The 24,353-nt window shown below is 37.9% G+C and overlaps 1 protein-coding gene across 3 annotated transcripts in view; it reads right to left on the bottom strand.

Annotated features, from left to right (window-relative positions):
- Window positions 1–24,353, bottom strand: part of LOC129776126 (uncharacterized) — a 172,535-nt gene that overhangs the window by 14,128 nt on the left and 134,054 nt on the right. The window contains exon 1 of one of the 3 annotated variants that reach the window (XM_055781558.1): window positions 18,377–18,495. The exons of the other annotated variants lie outside the window; for them this stretch is intronic. The gene's annotated coding sequence lies outside the window, so the exon portion shown is untranslated. Of the gene's footprint in view, window positions 1–18,376; window positions 18,496–24,353 lie in introns of those variants that run through there. 3 annotated transcript variants of the gene reach the window in all.

Raw genomic sequence — 24,353 nt, 5'->3', positions numbered from 1 at the left:
TCTCCATCCATATTGATTATGATGACTGGCTTGATTCTTCCTTGATACCGAATAATTTCGAATTCTGGTAGCTCGCACACCCTTTTAAAATCGAGCCCCTGTGAAAATGCGTTAGAAGAACAATGTCTTCCTGGATGAACTGCAACGTAAATTAGACCACTCTTTATCTTTATCATCTTGGCTCAGGAAACACATCTCATTCGGTCCCGAATGCGTGAATTTATTTAGGAATAAAAGTAAAATTTTGATACGTAACGATAACGTGTGGTATCCCAAGATTGTTAACAATTTCTCCACTTCTCAGAATCTGTGCAGAGAATTCTGGAAGACGAATGAAAATTGATATTAACGAAGAATGATTGAAAAACACTTATAATTAATGTATAATTATTTTTATCGGATGATGAGTCCATTCTGCCGGGAATTTGGCGGTAAAATTTCCTAATTTTTTTTTGTAAGTCACGGATGACTTATGTTTGCCAATGGAACTATCACTTGAGGTCTCCTCCTTCACACTAGCAAAAGTCTAGAAAAAGGTTATTGGGAATAAGTTGTAAGATTTGAATGAATTGCAGAAATTTACAACCAGAACAGAGAAGTCATTAAGTTAACTATAATCCCTTCAGCTGCATAGCGCATGCGCATATGCGATTTAGGTTAGGGAAAAATTGGTGCAATTCTCATACGTCTGAAACTTGTTTCTGTTGCTATTTTTGCGTGATAGTGATGATCATCCGATTTCCTCAGTTTCAGACCTAAACCGATCTTTTGGAAATATATGTCACTCTGATTTCACAACTTATTTCTCCATTAGCCATTTTGGTTCTCTTCGATCATTACACAATGTTATCCGTCCTTCGTCGAAGCGAACTGGGTGGAACCAGGAGCGAAATGCCTATACAGTGACGACAACTCGAGCTATGATTTCTTTCTAGAACAAGCTGGATCACACCAGTTAATATCGACATATTAAAAATCCAGTTTACTCAAGTGAGGTATGGAGTGACTCGTATATCAGGCAATTGAATGACGTTGGGAAGAAGTACTGAGGATCGACGGAGGGTGGTGACGGTGATTACAACTATCAACATTATCGTATCATTCCTGTTCGTACTGTTGGTCTTTTTTGTGAATTATGCCCAAACCTAAACCTTTTCACTGTTGTAATACTACAATATTCGTCAACATATTCATGAGGATGCGTTTTGTCTTTATTATACGAGATTTGACTGAGGAGTAATGCTCACCTTACTTGCAGAGCGCGAACGAAAATCTTTGAAAGAGTGCCAGGTGGCATTTGAAAGAAACATTCCCTCTTACTACACATGTGCAGAACTCGTTAGGATCTCATATGTCATGCTGGGGGTTCGGGTTCCATTTCTGTTCGAGCCGTGAGAAATTTGTCGTCAAAGGATTTTTTCCCGACTTGTACTGTGGTCGAGCGAATTCCAGAGCTTGTCACTCATACAATCATACGTGTTTTTTGGCATAGAAATCTTGAAATTTACACAAATGGCACAAAGTAATACTAAGTTGAGACTGCGAATCTTGAAATGTTATGTTGCTATTGAAAAAATGAAATAAGTTTGAACTCGTTACGTTTATCAAGTATTTCGATTTTTTTATAAATCCAATCTTATACCTTCCTTACTTATTGGATTCCTTGGATTTTTATTCGTTTTGTCTACTAACAAGAGACCTCAAGGATAAACATTACACCTAAGACGATGAGGTGAAGGCTACTGGCAAGTTCTGCATTCAAGAAAAGCCAAAAAAAATGCTTCAGTGACGGTATGGAAAAAGTTGTCAAACGTTGAGGGAATGTTTTTCAAAAACGATAGTAAAGCTTTTGAATTGTACGTCAATATACATTTTGTCTATTTTCTTTTTCTCTTTGTAAAAGCTTCATGTACATTACATTTCGAGCAACCCAAGTGGTATTATGTTACCGCCTTAAGGGTAATCGTTGTTTTGTTAATATACAGTTTGTGGAATGTACACCAGGAGTAATTTTCTTTTTGTCTTTCCGCTGAACATTTTTTAATTTTTTGACGTAGGATTACGTCTTTCGGGAACATATTGGGGTACAAATTGAAAATCAAAAATCGAGCACATCGTGAAAATTGTCCAATTTTAAATGCTTATTGCTCAGTCAATTCATGATGGATTGATGAAATTTTTACGTTAATCGATTTCGGCACTCCATAACAATTTTTTATATTGAAGATAATAATATAATTCATGAAACTAATTATCGAACTAATATTAAAAAAACTAATTATAATTATTGAAAAATATCAACCCCTATCCTAACGGAAATACCCACTTCTGATTGGTCGAATTGACGACACATGCGGTGGGTCCCTAACAGAGACATCAGAACCAAGCTGCCAAGGGGAAATCGACATTACAAATACATGAAAGTAGGGGAGTTTTTGTTTCTACCGAAATATATTCCCTAACAGAGACGTCAAAACCAAGCTGCCTGGGGGGAATCGGCATTGCTAATACATTAAAGTAGGGGGAACTTTTGTTCCTACCGAAATGTATTCCTTAACAGAGACATCAAAACCAAGCTGCCTGGGGGAAATCGGCATAGCAAATACAGGAAATCAGGGGAAGCTTTTGCTCCCACCGAAATGTGTTCCCTAACAGAGACATCAAAACCAAAGCTGCCGGGGGGAAATCGACATTGCAACTACATGAAAGTAGGGGGAACTTTTGTTCCTAGCGATGTAATTCTTCTAACATATCCAAAATCAACAGATAGACTAACGGAATCCTACGTCAACTCTGCGGTCGTGTCTCGGACACAGCCCTCTTGCGACTTTTTAATGTTGATACTACTGTCAGTGTTTTTAATGTAAATTTTGAGCGCTATCTTTTATTTAGTTTGTTTACAGCGTCATTAAAAGAAAGTTAACTTTTTTTTGCTTAGTGGTTTTTGATACGGATAATTCTATTGGTCAAAGATATGTGTGAAATTTTATGTTGCACAAAAATTTCTTGTGCCTAAGCGTTGAAAATGTTGTAGAATACGTTAGGTGCCTCAACTATGTCGAAAACACGGGTATGTGAATGGTATACGAGGGCAGTCCGATATGTACTTAGTCTACAAAAAAAAACTCTCTTGCGATACTGACACCATCGGGCGATGAGGCTAAGTACATATCGGACCGCCCTCGTAAGGCATTCGAAAACGGTCGAAAAGGGATGAACGATTTACCACGTCAAGGACGACCAATTCAACTGATGGATACATCCACAAAATAAAAGGAATGGAAATCAGAAATCGGGAATAGCCAGTTAAGTTTGAGAGAGCTAGTCCGTGAATTAAAAATCTCTCACGAGACCGATGGTCATATCTTGTTTGAAGTTTTGGGCATGAGAAAAGTCGTAGCACGACTAGTGTCAAAAGAGTTCAATTTTCATTATAAATCAAGTGGCTGAAGACTTGCTTGAGGATCAAATTCAGATCCCACGTTCATCCAACGGATAATTTTTGGAGACGAGTCATGGGTGTACGAGTATGACATGCAAACGATGCAAACAATCATCAGCATGGACCGCATGAAACGAGTCCAAATTTTTTTTTTCAGTTTCACGTCAAAGTCAATAGATCGAAAGTGAAGGTAATATTCTTGGTGTTGTTCATTCGAAATTCCTTACGGAGGGCCAAACGGTCAATGAATTGGCGTTATGAGGCATTTGAGAGAGAAAATTCGTTGCATTGTTATAGAATAACTACGGCCATCCAACAATCATCAGCGATGGAGATCGATCCACGGTCGAATGAAGATCGATTCATCCATACAACAGTTCTGTTCTGCAAGAAACATCGGACTGTTGTAATAACTCAACAATGATCATATCAACTATCTCCGCTGTCCGGTGATCTAACTGAACAACGGATGAACAGAAGGAATAATTATACGACTAAATGGCTACTGTGTAATGTAATATATGCAATGATACAGAAGGCATACTCTTACCATTGAAAATGTCTAGTGTGTAATGTACAATTTATAGATACGATAAAACATGTAACATGTACACGATTACAATTCGGCTCTATTACATTGTAATGAGCCTAAATAATAAATATACAAATGCAAAAAAAAAATGCACCAGCTTATCGATCGAACATTGTGAACGAATTGATTGAATTGAACGAATATGATTGAACAAGGACCGTACTCTCCAGATACGCGGACTATGAAGAAATTCCACTTCGTATTCAATTGGAAATGACCTTTGGCTTCTTCCAGCTTCTTCCATCTCCTTTCATTCTTTCCCGTCAAATGGACTTCATTGCATTTTGAAGTGACTCCCCTCAAAATGAATTCGTCTCTCTCTTGTATCACGTATGCAAAATTGAACTCGGAAATAATTTGAACTAAAATTTTATTTAGAATTCCTCCCAAACTGCATGCTATTTACTAATGATAACGCGAGAACCTTTATAGCATACCTAATAACTGTCTAAGTTGGTTGGTTTGAGTTAACGGTGGGTAGACAACAACCGTCCATTAATGGTGTAACTATAAATCAAAACAAATCAAGTTTCCGTTTCACTTTACATGGACGTAAAAATAAGATTGTGTACGCGAGTAAAGAGTGTCAGGGAGAAGTAGAAGTGTGAATTGAAGTCAGTTGAATGAAAAGGCAGATTTGTATCCATTAGTCACGTAAATTAGAATAAGTATTGACTAGAATAGTTCGTCAGTCATCCTCGCTTTCAACGCTCGTCAATTCATCTTCTAGTCAATTCACTTTCTCTTGACGGCGAATGCCGAAGAAGTCCTAGTCGAAGCGAAGCTACAGAGAAGAGAGGCGATTCCTGAATCTATAATGGATTTCTGTCTGTCTGCCTGACTCTTATGGACTTGGAAATTACTGAACCGATCGACATGAAAATTGGTATGAAGGGGTTTGTGGGGCCTGGAAAGGTTCTTATGATAGTTCGAGACCCCTCCTATCTTTCTCCTATTAAATTAGTTTTTGGAAGCGACGATAAGTAGAGTCACGATGTAATTTGCAATTGAAGTCTGTTTTCGAACTGATTCCTAATTTATCGTGTCTTGCATCGTGGAGTTTTCATGGGATTCGTTCGATCGACAGATGCTATTGATTGGATAATTATCATGATTCTATTATTATGAATGCCGTTATACTTTGGAACTTTTTGTGGGATCTTGAAACAGGACGGGATCTGTTGATGGAAACTCTTTCCGTTGGATCTTGTTTGCTGATTATTTTAAGCGGGGACGATTTTTCTAGGTATTGTTTGTTCGAATTGCAAGCTGTGAATTCGTGTGGCATTCATACAAAGACAAAGTTGCTCATTGCGGTTACACCACAATGTTTCAATTTCACCCGGCCAACAATTACAGTTCGCTAACTGAACGTGATACTGTTTTTTTTTGCATTTCAACTTGTGTCGGTCGTTTTAAAACGAACTCAAGCGCCTTTCCTATATCAATAAATTTGCCCAAAGGGTGGCGAATACGCTTTCGTATTAACAAAAAACAACAACCTTTGGTGTGATGCAAGTATCGATTACAGATCGACGGTCAGAGAAGTAGAAAAAAACTGTGTTCGATTTTATGCTGCTTGACTTTGTGATCTATTCTTGGCTCTCTGTTCTGGAAGATGAGAACCATACGAGCAGAGCAAGGTTTGCGTGAAGGTAACACGATGGAATGTGAGACCTTGTAGTAAATTCGAACCACGAAGGGTTGATTCCGAATTATGAAGCGTCTGACGAGTATCGGATAACCTCGAGAGACTTTTTTTTTGTTCAATCGCTAGATTCTACGCTGATATAGATATTTTCAGATTTGTTCAACGTCGAACGCGGCACTCAAGTGCCGGTATACGCTATAATGCTTGCATGATGACTTGTTGTTTTCCGTGCTGTATTAACGATTACGAGTTATGCTATTCTCTTGAGATAAACTTGGACCAGAATATTCCACGAATTCGATAATAAAAGCTGCCGCCGGCGTTGTGTATAAAAACACATTGCAAAGCAACAACGGAGTGGCTATTTTTGGGTCGTGGCTGCTATAAATACGGGTTTGTAATGTATCATTCTGAAATAGACAATAGTCCATTACATTGCGTTTGTCTCTGATAGTGAGATATTTAGATGTATGTTTATAAACAAAAAAAAAAAACAAATGTCAGCCGCAATTAGAAGCTACGCACGCTAAGTATCATGCTTGGTGTAATGAGCGTTGTTTTTGAACGATGATTTTAATTTCTTTAGAACGCTTTAATCATACACAAACAAAATATTGGTGACATGCAGTCGAACTAATTAATATTGTCAGTTTGTTTGTTTACTACTCCGGACGATGGTACCTAAATCCACCGTCTAAATGCTACAAAACTTTATCAAGTCGTTTGCTGGGACAATAAACAGAATGGTATCGACACGAAAAATTGTGACCACAGTGCTCAAAATGTTTTTTCCCACATCGGGAATTTCCATAACAGGATGGAATAAAACTGTTTATCATGATTGGTTGTTCGAACCGAGGTAGACCTTGTCACAGCCCTATTTATCCCCGTAAACTCTCACCTCTTCGAAGTGTTGTTACATGCGGAGATAATGGTTCAAACCTAACGACCGAATGATGGTGATATTTGCGTTCCACAATTTAACATTAAACGGTCGATCATTCAACTGGGGCATGATTTTTGATAGGGTCGGAGATAATAAGTCAGGCGAAATCTGGTTTTAACCGGCTCGGAACAGGAACGCACAAAAGAGAACAGAGTAATTGAAAGAAAGAAAAATGAAAATCATTCGATTAGCCTCGTGGTAATTGTGATTGTTTGGATGCGTGAGCGGGGGCGGATGCTTGCAATGATTGTTCATGTTTGTTTTTAAGACCTACGAACGTTGTTTTTATTGCTCTTTAATACTAAAGCCACTGATAAGTGCGAAGGTTGCGCTGAATTAGTCGTCGAACGCGATGCTCATTTTGCCATCACACATTATTCTACTTTCACCCCCACTCGATTCGTATAATGTCCATGCTTTCAACGGGTCTTATGTTGCTTTGGGCTATGCCTGTGGATGGAATCACTTGGTAAAATATTCTCCAGGCGGATGATTCACTTGAGATAAGCTGTACCGATTCATTGTCTATCAAAACCGAAAACAAGCACGGAGTGCAGTTGTTTGTGACGTCGTTCCAATCAACTTCGATGAAACCAGTTCGGAAGACAACGGAATGCATCCTCATGTTTATGATTTAATGTTCTAGGAAATACCCGAAAACCAGATTCATAAGATGAAACAAAAAAGTCGAATGACATGTTTACCCTGAATGCAAAGAAACTGCTGTTTATTGTTTTTCTTTTGAATTCATTTTTTAGGCTCACTAAATTTGGGTTTGACTCAAATTCGATTAATTTTTGATTTAATCTGACATTTTTACTTGTTTTATGGTTAATAGGATCACTCGTGGACAACTCGTGCGTAATGGCAATTTTTCTATTACAGAACTCGTTGTTTTTTCATCCATGTGGAATGAAACTGAGTTTACGGAAGTCGATGAAATATTATTCCGTTGCAAAATCATTAATTAGTCTAGTATTATATACAGTTTGCCGGGGACCTATCACAGCTTACCGAGGATCTGGTAAGATTCTCGGATTTCTACGCGTGTCATGAAATCAACATTTACGAAGGCAAAATGTTTTTATAGTTTTAAATTATGCACATCTAAAACTTGTTTTCATTTAATTCTTCGAATGTCAACGTGGGCACAATGGTGTGGAATACGTGGTTTTTGTAGATGCTCAGTCATTCTATAGTGAACCTATATTTTTCAGATTTTCGTGAAAAGGGGTAGTTTTGGTCCGAAAAAACATTTCCTTTTTTTTAAAATGACTTTTTAAAAAAATCACTTTTGAACTACTGGACCGATTTAAATGATCGATATATCAAATTACATATATTATATAAATTATTACACAAATTTTTGAACCTGTGGTGCAAACATAATCAGCAATTGTTTATTCTTGCATGATATAACTGTATAACGAGAGTAGCCGTTTTTCATAAAATGTTGCCCTAAAAAGGAAAATTGTTGTTTTGGTAGAGTAGAGGCGATCTGGCGTAGTGTAAACAGCCATACCTCTCACGCTAAGGTCTCCCTCCCGACATTCTTCCAAAAATGAAAGTAAAACCCCAAAAATGAACTAGCCCCCAAAAACCCCAAAAACACTGTTTTACGCTGCCTTGTAAGCTCACTCTATTGAGTCTTTAGTGATGCAACAATTTAAACGAAATTCCTAGTGCAGCAAAACATTTTTCTTATATATAAACTTACAAAGAAAAAAATTAAAATTTGAAATTTTTCATCTAATACACCATTTGTTTTTTTTTGAAAAAAACAGGAAGTGGGTTATATCTGTGGTATAACCACAAGGTTGACGTAGGACTATCGTTGATTTAGTGATCATTTGTTTAAAGTTGTATCTGAATCCATTCTAAATTAATGAATAGATGAATATTTAGGGGACTTCGAAAACGAGAGCGTTACGTTGGAGCCACATGGTATTATGCATTCAATATTGGATACGAAAATATTCTACTGATGAGGAAGAATAATCTTCAGAAGCTTTCCTGTTAATTGCACTTTATTGAAAAATCACAAAACGAAATGCAAGGGGATCTGGCAGATTATTTTTCAGTAACGATAACATGTTTTGAAAGCAATTTTAAAGCTTTTGAAACAAGTTTTTGGATCATAAAGTAACAAGTATATAACGCGTAGACATTTTATCTTTCGAATGAAGTGTTTCTCATACCATTTCGTTCAGTTGTATAGGAGCTATTAACGCTCAAAATCTCGTTCTCTGGCATAACGCTTTCGTTTTCGAAACTTTGAATTTACACCCCGGTATAGAAATGAAAGACGTAGTCCTACGTCGAAAACTGCATGATCTTAAACAGAAGATCCTGAATATTGACTTCCAGTGAAAAACTTGCATTTTCAACGAATTTAAACATAATTTTCGATTGGAGCTCTGAAAGGGCGCTTTTTTACATAAAAATTACTCCGAAAACGATATCGTAAGTTTTGAGCAGTCTTAAAAAAATTGAGTATTGCCAAATATCTTTAGAAGTCTTTGGTTAGGCAAAATATTGAAATGATATTCCAAGTGCAGCGACAAAAAAATTTTTTGTGGGTGGCAATATAGTTGCCATGGTCTTATAAAGGGTTAAATAACAGGTTGAATTCGTTTCCGTTTCCGTTTGTACTCTTTTACTTCCACTCTAACACGACCTTCTTCTCTCTTTCTTTTTTTTCCAAAAACGTTTATTAATCAGACTCAATTACCCATTATCTGACGTTTACAGAGTCAAATTTTACCTTAAAATATAACTTTATTTCTATATAATTAAGACTAACAATTCAGTAATAACTAAATCTAACACTAGATTAATTGGACAGGATTAGGATTGAGGAGTGGGGTATTTCATGGCCGTTTTCAACGAACCGGAAATTACAATCTTCGTTTCCAAAATGACATCGGAATACGACATTCGACTTCCACTGTTAAACTTCCTTTTATCCAATCTATGATATAACCGCAAGATTGACGTAGGAATACCGTTGGTTTTGTAATCATTTGTTTGTATTGATTTAATTATTGATTGAATGAAACAATTTCCGAATTCATTTGAATTCAATATATTTACAAATCCAATGTTTGGACGATTCATGCATCATGGAAGATTATGTCCGTTATCGTTTTACGTATATCCTGATGTCATTTCATTCATTTATCGTGGACTTTAAAAATATGTGAACGTAAGAATTGTCAAACGATCATTGTATTTTACATTTCCCTCTGAAGTTATAGCATTTCTCAAGTGTACGTTAGGGTGCCAATGAAGATGGTCATTTCGAGTAAGTCCGATTGAGCTGAAAATTGGCATAGAGTGTTTTTTCGAGGTGGTGAACATTTGGTATAGGGTAACTTTTTGAAATTTTAGGGTCGATTTTTTTCCATACATTCATTGGCATCCTAGTGTACGTACTTCTCGAACCACGTGTTGAACTTCAGGCACTCGGTTTCGATTTCAACATGCACGTTGAATGCATATTGTTGAATCAATGGATGTTATAACAGGAAATTAGTATCAGCAGTTGGCCTAATCATTAAACGGTATGCTTAGAGATTCAGTGAGCTGAAGATATGAAGGCATGCCTTCCAATGCCGTCTTGAATAACCGAGCCAGAGCGTTGTGATCGTATCCGCTTTTGTAGTCTGTGTTAGGAAAACACATTCCGGAATGCAAAAATTCATGCGGGCACAGAATTACCCCCGGCTTGCATGAATCAATAACTTCAATTTCAAATTCAATTTTTTATACTATAGAGGTTTCAAGTTCAGTATCTGTAATGACGATTTTTCTAGGCTCCTCGGTAGGACCACCATTTTTGAAAGTGTTTAAAAAAGGGGCTTCCGATTGGCCTCTTTTTTCCCCCTTTCCCCCTTTTTGACAAGAGTTATATTATACATTTCGATGTGGAAGTCGTCAACAAAAAGAATTTTAAGTGATGAATGACCGCTGTAATTTGAGGGTTCGGATCAGGGCCACCTTCCCCTAATGAGTTAAACTTGACCAATTACCGTTTTTTGAAAATAAGTTCTTTTCATATCTGCCATGAGGATTCTGATAATGGTAGTGTCAAATAAATTGAAAAAGCAAATGTCATATGTCATATGACATTTTTTGACAGGAATGTCGAATGAACTCATATTGAAGCACGTAGGTGACAAGAGACGGCGAACGTTCTACACTGCTTTTCACAACTGTAGAACCACTAATTTTTACTGAGTTTCCAGGGATATGTAAGAAGTCAGTTGAATTGAAGTGTATAGTGTAGAATACAATTACTATCTTAATTTATAAGACTGGCCATTTCAATTCAATTGTTGTGTTCATGCGCGAAATATTCAAAAAAACTAAAATTCCAATGTTTCATAACTATAGAACCAGATGGAAAAAATTTCACTTCTTTACAAAATTAACGCCAATCACAACAATAAAGTTGTAATGGCCAGTCTTAAAAATGCAGATAGTTATTGTGTTCTACACTATATACTTCAATTTTCATCCGAAATCTTACATATCTCTGGAAACTCAGAAAAAATGTGTTGTTCTATAGTTGTGAAACGCAGTGTAGAAACATCAATGTAGCAATGTATCAATGAACGTGACCACATACAAGCCTATTTTGATGTTTAGTTTAACAAAGTATAGTAAACTGTATCAGATAGGTTACGCATTGTCTTCGTACTGAATGAATTGTTATCTGATACTCATAAATTGTCAATGTCTCTGATTTGGCTCGAATAATATGAACGAAATATTTCAATAATTCTCAAAAAAATCGGAAGGGGTCACTTGTTTCCTCAGGAACGTTCTCGCGTTTCATGTGTTCCTCCGAGAATCGAAGTCGTGTTCGTAAAGTTTTCAGCATAGGAAGTAATGCTTTAGAGCCGCGTTTGTTGAAAGAGATCATTCCCATCCCACATCATCCTCAGTCTAAAGTACCATATATGATTTCGGTTATTACAGTGGTGGTTAATCTAGATACAACATGATTTTGGGTTAATAATTTTTGACGTCGAACGTAGAGTCTTTCATTAAGGGTTCCAAATTAGAGAACAGGTCACGTTTTCATGAAATATAGTTAACGTTAATAACTATTTTAGCCGCGAACAGATTTTGGCGATTTGCATACCAAACGAATCGGAAATGTCGTAAGATTTGTTCGATATGTTATGCATTACAATCCACTGGTGTGTAAATTGTTAGAATTAATGAAAACTATATGCATTTCAACTTTCCCATACATTTGTTCTGCTGATTTGTGAGCTTTTCTACCCGTGCCGTCAATAACGAGCAACGAAGAAAAATATTTGCCTAGAGTATAAACAGTGGATCTCGCTGAGGCAAACTTTCAGTCTTGTTCTGTATTCATAGCAATGAGCATCGCTTGTTCTTTTTTTGTTCTGCGTCATCACATGTCTTCGTTTCGGATTGAGCTGTGGACGTAACCGAATTACTCACTCGCTGATGTTTCAGGCATTGCAATCATTGCATCAAACTGACGCCATTGCATTAATGTTTTGAGCAATTGTGTAGTGTGGGGAATCATCAAGCTAGGCTATCGTCGGCTCACCAAGAAAATAAATGTTCTGGAATTTCGTCTGTGATTTGGTTTTGCAGGACGGTAGCAAAACTCTTTTCACCAAGGATGACAGCTAAGCTAATCTAGACCGACAATATTATCAGAAAGGACTTCTGTTGAGAAGAGCGCAAGACGGAGATAAGTGTGTGTATATCTAGTTGCTCCAAGCCATCGATATATGGCTTTGTGTGCATACGTGCATGCTTCATAACCCATACGTAAAAAATAGTGCATCTTCGTTACGCTGAAACTCCATATGTATCTGCTCCCGTGTGCATTGGCACTGTCACGATGCAACAATCACCTTATTTTCTGAGGCTATGATTGACGATTGTTCGGAGGTGCAAATTATGCAGCCGTAATGATAAATATAAACAAGGAGGGGATATTGCGAGAGGGAAATATTTGCGCTAGGGTATTAGTAATGCATCTCTGCTGGGGCAAACATTCAGTCTTTTTCCAAGCAGTTAACATTGTTTGTTTTCAGTCATCATGAAGGCTTCGTTGGTGCCTTTGACATTTCATCAATTCATTGAATTGACGCTATGGTGAAGCAGACGTTAAGGTTGTGCGCCAAAAAATTATTTGTGGAATACCAAGCATCTAAAGGTACGATTCCACTGAGGCAAAACTAAATAACATGTGGCATGATATTTGATACTTGCAAGTATTGTCATTGCTGTTGTTTACATGCGGTGCCGAAGATATATTGATGTAGTTATGGAATAATGGTGCTGGTGCAACAAGTATATAATCGACTCTATGTCAATTGCGAAAAAGGCCATCGGAATAACGTTCGAGGTAAATTTTCAATGCATTGACATGAAACTAATTGCGACATACAGTCAGCTGGTGTATTGTTCTGCGAGGGCAAGAATGAATAATCAATCAATTATTGTTAACTGATTTTACAATAAAAAAAACATTTCTGGGCGATCAAATCATTCTATAAACAGTTATTTCTAAAATTTAACAGTATTATAAAATAATATCCGAAGTTAAAAACAAGCGACTTATATAAAATAACAGCGTAGTTCTACGTCAACAATGCGGTCGTATCTTGGACACAGCCTTCTGTAATTTTTTTCTATGCAATATAGGTTGCCTGTTTTAGGGCTTTTTATTATAGCTTACGTTCGGTCTTCCATTGAGTATATGTCTTAATCTTACATCTCATGTGGGGAGTTTCCAAAACGTAAATCGAATCTGATTCTATTATTAAACTTGTTTGGTAAAATCCGTGAATTCCGGTGCGTCCTCCTCTTTCGCAGAACAAGAAGTCAATTTGTCGAACTGAAGCTATTTCTATCAATACATCGTTTCAAAAATCGCTTCCTCGGACGGGGTCGTTGATTTTTGTGCTCGAATGTTGACGATTGGGTGTAGATGATGGTTGAAACGTCATTAGCATGCATGTATCTACGTAAACCATAAACTTCGTGGCAAGCTTAAGGAATCAGTGTTGTTGTTATTGCGCTTTTTGCTGTCGAATTAACTTCATTCTTGAATGTTCAACCCCAGGCGTTTTACATGTACGTCAAGCCCCGCGGGTCAACAGTTTTATTTAGGATCACAGCGCAGCTACGACCGATGTGTACCAAACTTTACCGGAGGCCAACTTGCTTGTTTTTGTCGGTTTTCACAACACTGGAGAAACGTGCCGGAAGAAATGAACCGGGCACGAGATACACTTGACTCTGGCTTTGGAAAGTTTAAGCGGGGGAATCCCGCTTACGCTTGTATGCAAATTGGATGTTTTTGTGCAACATTTTCGTGCGTCATCTCTAATCGACTGCGTAAAGACTGTTCCGAAAGGTGGTGTGTGAAGCGGTGTAGGAGTGAACTCGAGGGGGTGTGTATTTCCGAACGCTTGTTTCGCTATGTGAAAGTGACAATTAGATCAATCAAAAAATAACAACCCGTGTGCGATGATGGGATATTTTGCAGTATCTCTTGAAAAAGTTTGAAGTCATGGTCCAACGATGGCGTTCTTTTTTAAAACATATTTTGCGATCTATTTTTGACTGACCTTCAGTAGGTCTAATTGGCCTCGTGATTGACTGCCGTGGCTTTCAATGTAGCCAAGGTATTTCGACGTCACGTCTTGAAGCTTGCCGCAAGGTTAGCATCCGGATTACCGTGACGTAGAGTTGTAAATAGTATAATGAGCAAAAAAACGTTTCAATCAATGTCTATGTCAACGACCGGTTCTATCGCCTCAATTCTCATCTCCAGGGGCTCAAAGGGTATGTAGCTTCACACGTTAGTCGTCATACTTCGAAAAGTGGTAGTGGTTGTCTTGATTACATTGTCACGTACACTTATATCTTATCCTGTGTTGTTTATCATTCACTCATGCAAAAAAGGAACCGGTGTAGACGAAAGTGGACGGTTGGGGTAGGTAGCTTGTAATTGATGGGAGGAATTTTGCGCGTTTTTTTTATATTAGTAGTTCAAGGATTAAAACCTTTCAACCGTGGACATGGTATTTATGATTATTCAATATAATGAAAAGTTGGCTAAATCTATCGTGTATGACCGATATACAACTGATTATTCTATTCTATTTCTAAGTGACTAGAGCTATAAAAATAAGATGTGGTGTGTATTTAGTATCTGGACATTGAAGCTCTCATTATTAATATGTTAAATTTATTCAATTCACACATGTTCATTGTAATCTAGGAATTGTGTGCATTGGCGAAATTCTCAATAGTGGCATCAGAGTGAACACCACATCTCGTGTTGATCAAATTCAGCTTGGAGGACTATATTTATCGCTTGCGATGCTGTGAACATTTCGTTTGCAATTCGAACGCCATCCTAAACCGTAAGCCAATATGTTGTGGCACATTCGTAGTGAATCGCAGCGACCGATAGTTGTGGAACATGTTTGCGGTAAGCGGCGTGTGTGTGTATGGCCAAGGTCAATTGCACCTCTGCATTCTCCATTCTCGCTCTCTCAGAAAACATTCAAGCTTGACTGCGTTGGAAGTTTTGAACTTGTGTGTAGCTGTGTAGAGGTACTGCCGCCGACTGGTGACAAGCGGCTGCCTAGCAGATTGGCCAACGCTAGAAAACAGGTGTGCTGCACCCGAATGTGTTTGATGGAATTACATAAATTCTATATTTACACCCAGTACTAGTAAATCTCGCGGTAAAGACCCTTCTCGTTGACAGTGAGATGACAGAACGCGGCCAAATTGATTCAGTCGTCATAAGACGACGGCAAACTTCGAAACTGACGACTGATCTAAGAAAAAACCAACGGAAAAGCGCTCAGCCCTGTTGGAAGTGGAAATGACAAACAGTTTTACGAGTTGTATCATTGGATAGTTTTAGGTCTGTTTTAAGGACCGTATCGTTATTTATGGGTACGCCTTAGAGTCTCCGTCTGAAAAAGACTATAGCTTGTTTTGACAGCTGTTTATTTTTCTCCTGTTGTTGACACAGTTAGCGTTCAGTTAGCATTGTTAAAAGATCGTTTTTTCCTAAAAGTGCAATCATGAGAGGGCTAACAGAAGAAAAACGAAAATCCATTGTGACCAGATACTGCTCCGAAACAGGAATATCAATGAGAAAATTGGCGAAGGCGGAAGGAGTAAGCGTCCATGCGGTCCAAAACGCTATCAAGCGATTTGGTATGTATAATACATTGAAGGATCTACCCGGTCGCGGCAGAAAACCTGGGCCATCCAAGCCAAACTTGGATAAAAAGATTTGCAGGCAATTTGAAAGAAAAAAGGAATTATCGATACGGGATTGCGCAAAAAAGTGTGGAACATCAATCGGTATGGTTCAACGTGCCAAAGAACGTAACTCACTGAAGGCATATAGAAAGCAAAAATGTCCCAAACGCAGCCAAATTCAGGCAAGTTCCGTGAAAACCCGTGCCCGTAAGCTTTACGATGGGATTTTAAGCAAACGCGAACTGTGCATCGTCATGGATGATGAAACCTACGTCAAACTGGACTACAAAACTCTTCCTGGGGCACAGTTTTACACTGTAAAGCAAGGAACAGATGTTCCGAACGCGGAGAAGTCAATTTTTTGCGAAAAATTCGGTAAGAAAGTGCTGGTTTGGCAAGCTGTTTGTCAATGTGGCATGAAATCATCTCCTTTCTTCACTCTCGGGAATATGAATGGTGAAATTTACCGGAAAGAATGTCTCCAAAAGCGTGTGTTACCGCTCATCCGAAAGCACACTGGTCCGACACTATTTTGGCCTGATTTGGCATCATGCCACTATGCACGTTTGACCTTGGATTGGTATCGCGAGAATAATGTCGATTTTGTGGAAAAGGAGATGAATCCTCCAAATTGTCCGCAAATAAGACCTATTGAAAAATTTTGGGCTTTGATGAAGGGACGACTGCGGAAGAAGGACAAGGCAGCCGATGACCTTGAGCAGTTCAAAAAGGATTGGATAAATGTGAGCAAACAAGTCGATGAGACGGTTGTCCAGAACCTAATGAGGGACATCAAGAAGCAGGTGCGATCATTGGCGCGAAAATCAGAATCTTGATTATTTTTTACTGTTACTCCTTTCTTTCATTCATAAGATACAATATTTTGATATCAGAACTGAAAAATAAATGCAATATTTGAAATAAAGCTGTGTTTTGAGCGTACCCATAATTAACGATACGGTCCTTAGTGCCACCAAATAGTTCATGAATACAATGTCGCATACCATGAGCTGGCCAGAAGATGTTTAAAATCAGCACAAGGTCTTCTTCAGAATGCTAAACGATGTTCCGATCTACATTCTACTGATTCAAAGAACACCTTGTGTTAGGATTACTTGAAGTTGCAACCAGATTGACGATGTCGTAGAATGACACAAAAAAAACTATAAAACGGTTTCCAGAGTTTATTTTTAGAAATATTCAAAGTAGAATCCGAAGAGATTTAACTGAGTAAATATAGCTCACACATTTGATGATCTCAACGTGTACTCCAAGGTCGGTTACTAAAGTTATGTGAAGCGTTGCATTGTCAAATTCTCAAAACAAACTTGACGAGAACCGCCAAATTCGAACTGTAAATGCACTAAGTTCCTTCAAGCCTTTGGCTTTTCAGTTGTTGCAATGGAAGCGAAAATTTATTTTCCATTCCTGAAAATGTGGAATATTACACCAAAGATTCCATATTCCATATGATATTAGGTGTACCGGTAAATTTCTTCGGTTTTACAAGAGATGGCGAAACTTGATTATTATTCCAGTGAATCAAATTTCCAGACATTCGTTGGAAAGCTACTGTCATTGCGCGTCTTTTTCAGTACATGTCACAATGTTGAAGCTTAAACAACATAGTTTTTTTCCACTTCGAATATGTCCAATTTCGTACCAGCGAGATTGTTTTTGCGGGGAGTATTACTTCATTACTTTAATACGAAGAAAAAAGCTGCGGAAAGTCATCGCATTTTGATGAAAGTTTACGGTGACCATGATCCAACTGAGCGAACGAGTCAGACGTAGTTTGCATGTTTTAAAATGGTAATTTTGACATGGAAGACGAAGAATGTTCCGGACCGCCAAAAAAGTTTGAAGATGAGGAATTGGAGGCTTTACTCGAACAAGATCCGTCACAAATGCAACAAGAACTTGCAGATATACTTGGAGTAGCTCAGCAAACCATATCCGATCGTTTAGTAGCAATGGGAGTGACCCGAAAGATAGGACATTGATAGGCCGTGTTTCCATGGCGAACAACTGCTCCAACGGCATAAAAAAAGGGTTTTTTGCATCGAATCGTTACTGGCGAGGGCCCATTACGACAATCCTAAACGTCGGGCAACATATGGATACCCCGGCCATGCATCAACATCGACGGCCGCGCGGGAAATTCACGGCCAGTAGGTTATGCTGTCTATTTGGTGAGACTAGCTAGGTGTGGTGTACTATGAGCTGCTAAAACCGAATAAAACCATTGCGGGAACCTCTACCGACGACAATCAATGCATTTGAGCGGTGTACTGAAGGAAAAACGGCCACGAGCAAAGACACGATGAAGTTATTTTGCAGCACGACAATGCTCGACCGCATGCCGCGAAACCGGTCAAAACATACTTGGAAACGCTGAAATAGGAGGTCATATCCCACCCGCCGTATTCTCCAGACATTGCTCCGTCCGATTATTACCTTTTTCGATCGATGCAACATGGCCTGGTTGACCAGCACCTCTCCAATTTTGATGAAGTCAAAAATTGGATCAAATCGTGGTTAGCCGACAAACCGGCTGGTTATTTCCTCAAAGGGATCTGTGAATAGCCAGAAATATGGGAAAAAGTTGTAACTAGCGATGGGCAATACTTTGAATATTCAATTTGTTATCATTTTTGCAGAATAAAGCATTAATTTTTGAAAACAAAAACCAAGAAACTTACCGGTACTCCTTTTATTATTATATTATTTATATTCATTATATAACTGTATATTATATATAAATATAATTATATGTAATTAACTTATATATACAGCCATTCCATGTCAAACCGATATAGTGGTTCTCAGATTTTCGTCGTTTTGTTTTTTATCCTAAATTATTAGAGTCGTATTTTTTAATTTTTTTGTTAGGGGGACCATTTCCATTTTGGGGTGGTCGGAAAAATCCATTTTTTCGCATTTTTGCCAAAAATGACTTTTTTCAAAACTGGTCTTTTTTGGATAAATACTACGGTTGCACAAAATGTTAATTATGTTTTCGTTATTATTGATTGTATTTGTTTTTTAAAGTTTTCATGGTCTCAGGACCAAAGGCGTTATATTTTATGATTTTTTCAAAGTTAACTGATGGTTCGTAAAATCTATTTTTTCCTCTTTTTTCCAACACAAAAATTCATAACTTTTGATCTATTGAACCGATTCAGATGATCGACACATAAAATTGAGGCCAATTAGATAGTCTTTTTTGAAAAATATTAGGCTTGCGAAAAAAAAAGGATTTTGATTTCGTCATTATTATATTTAGTTTTTCATAGTATACATGGTTTCGAGACCAAGGCTATTGTGGATCGCGTTCGCTCGGGATGCTCAAAATGATTTCGGCACGAACAGTCACCCTAGTGAAAAAAATAAAAAAAATACGGGTCTAATGTTTTTCGATAAAGAACAAAACTACCACTTTTCACGAAAATCTGAGAACCACTATATCGGTTTGGCATGGAATGGCTGTATATATATACAGGGTGCCAAAGAAAATGGTCATCTCGTATTCCAAAAAGTTCATAATGAAATGTTCACCATCTAGAAAAAACAGCCTATTCCAAATTTCAGCTGGATCGGACTTAAGGAAGAGTGGCGCAAAGCGGTCAAAGTTTGAGTTTTTTGAAAATCGAAAAATCACCCAAGGGGGGAGGAAGGAAATCGGGGTTTTCGAGATTTTTTTTTTGATGCCAAATGGCATGGAACGTCGAGATCTAGTGTCATCTCGAAATTTTTTTTGGTCAAAAATCGGCACGCTGGGACTTTCGGAATACAAAACGGAAAGTATGGTTTTGGGTGCCAAAAAAATATTGTTATCTCGATTTTTCATTCGGAACTTGTTACGAAATGTTGATTTCCATGAGAATATACCCTATGCAAAATTTTAGCTCATTCAGACTCCATTTACTGTTATCACAAACATTTGCTTTTTAAAAAAAAAAACGAAAAATCACCGAAATTTGAGGTTTTGAAAAAAAAATGCCGAATGTCTTAGAATTGCATGACACGTCGAGATTTACAGTTATCTACTGAATTATTTCTATCGAAAGATACAGGGTTTCCAAACAATTTGCTGTCAGATGATTTTAGATACACCCACTACGACCGCTGCTATAAAATTAACAGTTATTCCAGTTATTCTGAATTCAATTACATTACGCTTTTTTAATCTGCGCTGCACTTATTCAGTGTGTTTTGAGACACCGATGTATGGGCACGTGCACTGGTGCTATGTCATTGCGAGTTAAACAGTGTGCTGTAGTCGAACTATAGGCTGTTGGAGATTTGATTACTATTGACATCTTACGTCATTTAAAGACTGTTTATGGCTACTATAAATCGACGGATTCTGAAATTTCTATGTTTCGAGCCTACACCCAAAGTTAATTTTTAGCACATGTTCTGGCATCCCGATTTATTACATTAAATGAGCTGAAAGATAACATAAAATGTTCTACTCCCCAATAAATGTATATCATTTGTATAATATATATGCTAGAGCCAATATGAGGGAGCGAAACAGGAGACACATTTAAATGAAAGCATATGAAAGCTTTTCGTATAGTTTGCCAAATACACGGCCCAGACAGAGAAAGATATATTCTCGTTCATGTTCTTCTTTATCGTCTTAGAAACCTTCTAACTTCATTTTATGATGAGGAGTAATATTATCACACTCCTTTATAATAGCGCAGGCAGCTATATGGATAGCGTGATCGTGTAAAGAAACTTTTCATTCCAGTCGGCCTTGGTTCGATCCCCGTTGACGTCGTATGGACTTTTTTTGGCACAATCCCAAATGAAAAGAGAAAAGAAAACAGAAAGAGATGTCTGCTCGCATACCTACAAACCATTTTTAAGCTTTTTAAATAGTTCATTATTTGTGCATTTGACTCTCATGCACAGGAAATAGCATCTCTTCTGCCAAAGATGACATGTTTTCTGCCAACGCTAGTTTGGGTGTTGATAAATCATAATTGTCGATGAAGCACGCGGTAGATAGCCGATCACTGTCTCATACGTCAACCGTCGCAAACTAGTAGTCGATTTGATTTGAATTGACCGACGAATCACTTCAAATCATGACAACGCTCTTTGACAAACCTTTCGTGCACCTACAGGGGGTCCCGAACGCAAGAAGATACGGATCCGCATTTCCTAGTGACTGCATTCGCTGGGAATGATTCAGAAGCATAGAACATAGCTTCTTAATGTTTTAAAGGCAAGAGACGTTGAAGATTGTTTTTTTATCTGTGAATAAGTCTTCAACGGCAAATGAAGGAAGGGGTTTCTTCATCATCCCTTTTTTACGTTTTCAAATACGTTAAAATCTACTTGGAAACACTCAAACGGGAAGTCCTATCTAATTCTCTACATTTTGTTAGATATTACGCCGTCCGATCATTGTATGTTTCGTTCTATAGTATATGGTCTGACTGAACAGCAGCTCCGCCCATACGAAGTCATAAAAATACGGTAGTTTTACAATTGGCAATACAGAAATTTTCCACCAGAAGGTGCCACTATTTTTCTTATTTTTTTAAGAGTGGTTGAAGGATCTTGTACGGCCCTTAAAATAGGAGCATCCTTGCTATTGTCTATTCGTACGACAAGTTCGAAAATACATGTTCCATCAGTGCAAATATTTTTATTAGCGGAAACCCCCACCCTTAACCAGAATCAAACCCGAAACTCTCATCACGATATGTGTGATGTGAACTTCCACTTAGATGAGATATCGATGACAAATAACAAGCGGTTTTCTTAGCTTGAACATTAATTGAGCGGTAATTTATAGAAAATATACATTTACGCATGCCTGAAGTACTTTGACCAATTCCATGGTAGTGAACTATAAAAATACTTTTGCACATTTGCAGGATATATATTTTAAAGGAATTCCATGCTGTTAAAACATACGGCTCTAATGAAAACGGTAATACAAGTTCGAGAAAGAGGAAAATACGGACATCTAACAAATAATCACTTGAATCAAAAAAATGATTTGCTATTCAACGAGTTTCCCATCGCTTTCCTGTTACAACGTATTAACTTTCTCATGCAAACCAAATTCGTTGTATAAAATAATCTGTTCTAAAGTAATTTCGAAGTAGAATTGAATTTCATCAGACAATCGTCCATTGTTTCGAAAGCAAATTACATGCGCGTCTAAACTTACTTTAGATCAATTTTGCAGGAACTTCCTATCCGCCGGATGAAAACACAAACATGGAGCCTGCGTAAATTGCGCGGAAAAATACTTACGCCGGCTCCGTCTGGGTGAACTTTCCATTCATACATTCCACCGACATTGTAATGTAAAACTATTGACGTTCGTTTGGTTGGCTAAGATCGCATCACAGCTTAGAAGCGTGGTTTCTGTTAATAGTATCGTAGATCACGAACACCTAGCGCCCTAGCGCAAATGCAAGTGATGCCGATGACTATCGGCTAGTAATTTTCCTCTTAATAAATATTTTATTCCAAGTTGGCAGTCTGACCGGCCAATCATTGACGATGACGCGCAAACCGGCCACTCGCTTCTGCTGTTGTTGTTGATGCGAACTACAAATTTATCTCGTGTGAGAAATCAATGGTTTGGATCTTCCTGTCCCGCGACGATCGCATTCAAACGGGTGTGAGGGAGGAAGTGAAATTCAGTGATGGCGCAAAAGCCGTATCAATTACACAGGGGGTTCCTTCTCATATGTTCCGCCGGCAGGAAGAACAGCGTGATTTCATTGGAGGTCCAAACTTTGGATGTTTTCCAAACTTTTATTGCTAACAGCTTACGCCTGATTCGTTATATGTATCAAAGTAACGCACAGTTCGTAAGACCATTTAAATGTGTTCAGTCGATGATTACGTACACTCATACCTTAAATTCGAACATTGGGTTTGATATGTGTAGAAAATGTAGACATGTAGAATTTGATTACTCCTATGTTGGAGGCAACATAGGAGTAATCAAAAATTCCTCCGTGTTTTGGAATCTCTAATGCGACCTTCTTCAGAATCTCGGGAAGCAAAACATTCTTATCAGGAAGGCCGTGGTAACAAATTTCGCTCACATCATGATCCGCACGCGAAACCGGTGACCTAATAAACGACGATGACAGCAGATTCTGATTAGTGGAAATTTCCAACCGTAAGGCATAAATGCGCAAGCATAAAGTTCCAAAAAGTTTCCATTGTACACTGATAATAAAGGAATATGGTGAATCATATGTTCAAACAGTATCAACGAAACAAGTTTAGAAGTAACGATTCGTTAGTGAAAGAAAACAATAACGCTATCTCAATCTTTTCATACTCTGCACATACATTTTTCCATCGTACGGATGGCAACATGTCCATAAACAAACTATACTGGAGCAAGAAAAATAAAAATAAAAATAGAAAAAAAAGGAAGAGTGAACGACCGCGAGGTATAACACATAGCACAAATAATGGCATTAGTAGTAATATAACGACTAAAAATATCTACTGAATGCTATTTTTATTCAGACAACAACATGGGAGTGGAAGAGCTCGCTGGAGAATTCCACCTCATTGCCTCACGGTAGCGGTTGGAGACATCAAATGAAGCGTGATTTTTGTTATGTGCCATAAAAGTGTTTGAGTTTTGAACATCGGAAAGTGGAAGCAGTAAATCACATCCTCCATCTCTTGGCCGTTGTGTGATTGAAAGTTTATTGAATCGTTGCGTATGTTAACGAACTGTCATCATTGATCGATCCGATTCAATGGAATTCCATCGAGGTGAGCTGATTGGAAGTGAATTCGTCCGCGAAAACATTGTAGGCATTTTCTTGTTAATGCCACTCTTTTGCGATGCACATTGTTAGACTAGTGTTTTGGATAACAATGACTCCATCATTGATTTTGTTAGAGGTCACATATGGTCATCTAAGTGAATGCTAAATTTGGGCTGCGAGATTGGATAATTATGTTTGGCATTCATTGTTCGTGAATCAGTTATGCAACTATACGTTTAATCGTTATTCCAAACACATGTCAGTGCGAACTCGGATGGTCACTTGCGCAAATCATGCGTTAATTGTAAACAGAGCGAAAAGTAAAGTCCAAGGCTGGGGGATGATGAAATAGTAATGATGGCTACTATAGCATCACTACTATTTCATCATCCCCTAGCCTTTAGTTTTCGAAACATTTATTCCTAGCGAATAATTCATGATTTATATGAAAATCATTGAACCTGAACTTGAAACTCAGTTTCGAAATGTTTTCTTGTTCATAGAAGAACGTGATCTTCGCGTACAACGTTGCATCATTTTCAACTAATAATTAGTTGAGATCCCGATGCCGAATAACTCGCCTGGAATGTATTTTGTGTGGTATGTTTAAAAAATGCAATTATCAGAACGAAGTTTCAGAATGTCATGTTTCTTAC

Source organism: Toxorhynchites rutilus, chromosome 3 (genome assembly GCF_029784135.1).
Source record: "Toxorhynchites rutilus septentrionalis strain SRP chromosome 3, ASM2978413v1, whole genome shotgun sequence".
Classification (NCBI taxonomy): domain Eukaryota; kingdom Metazoa; phylum Arthropoda; class Insecta; order Diptera; family Culicidae; genus Toxorhynchites; species Toxorhynchites rutilus.
The sequence above is the reverse complement of the archived record's forward strand: the minus strand, read 5'-3'. Positions and strand labels throughout refer to the sequence as shown.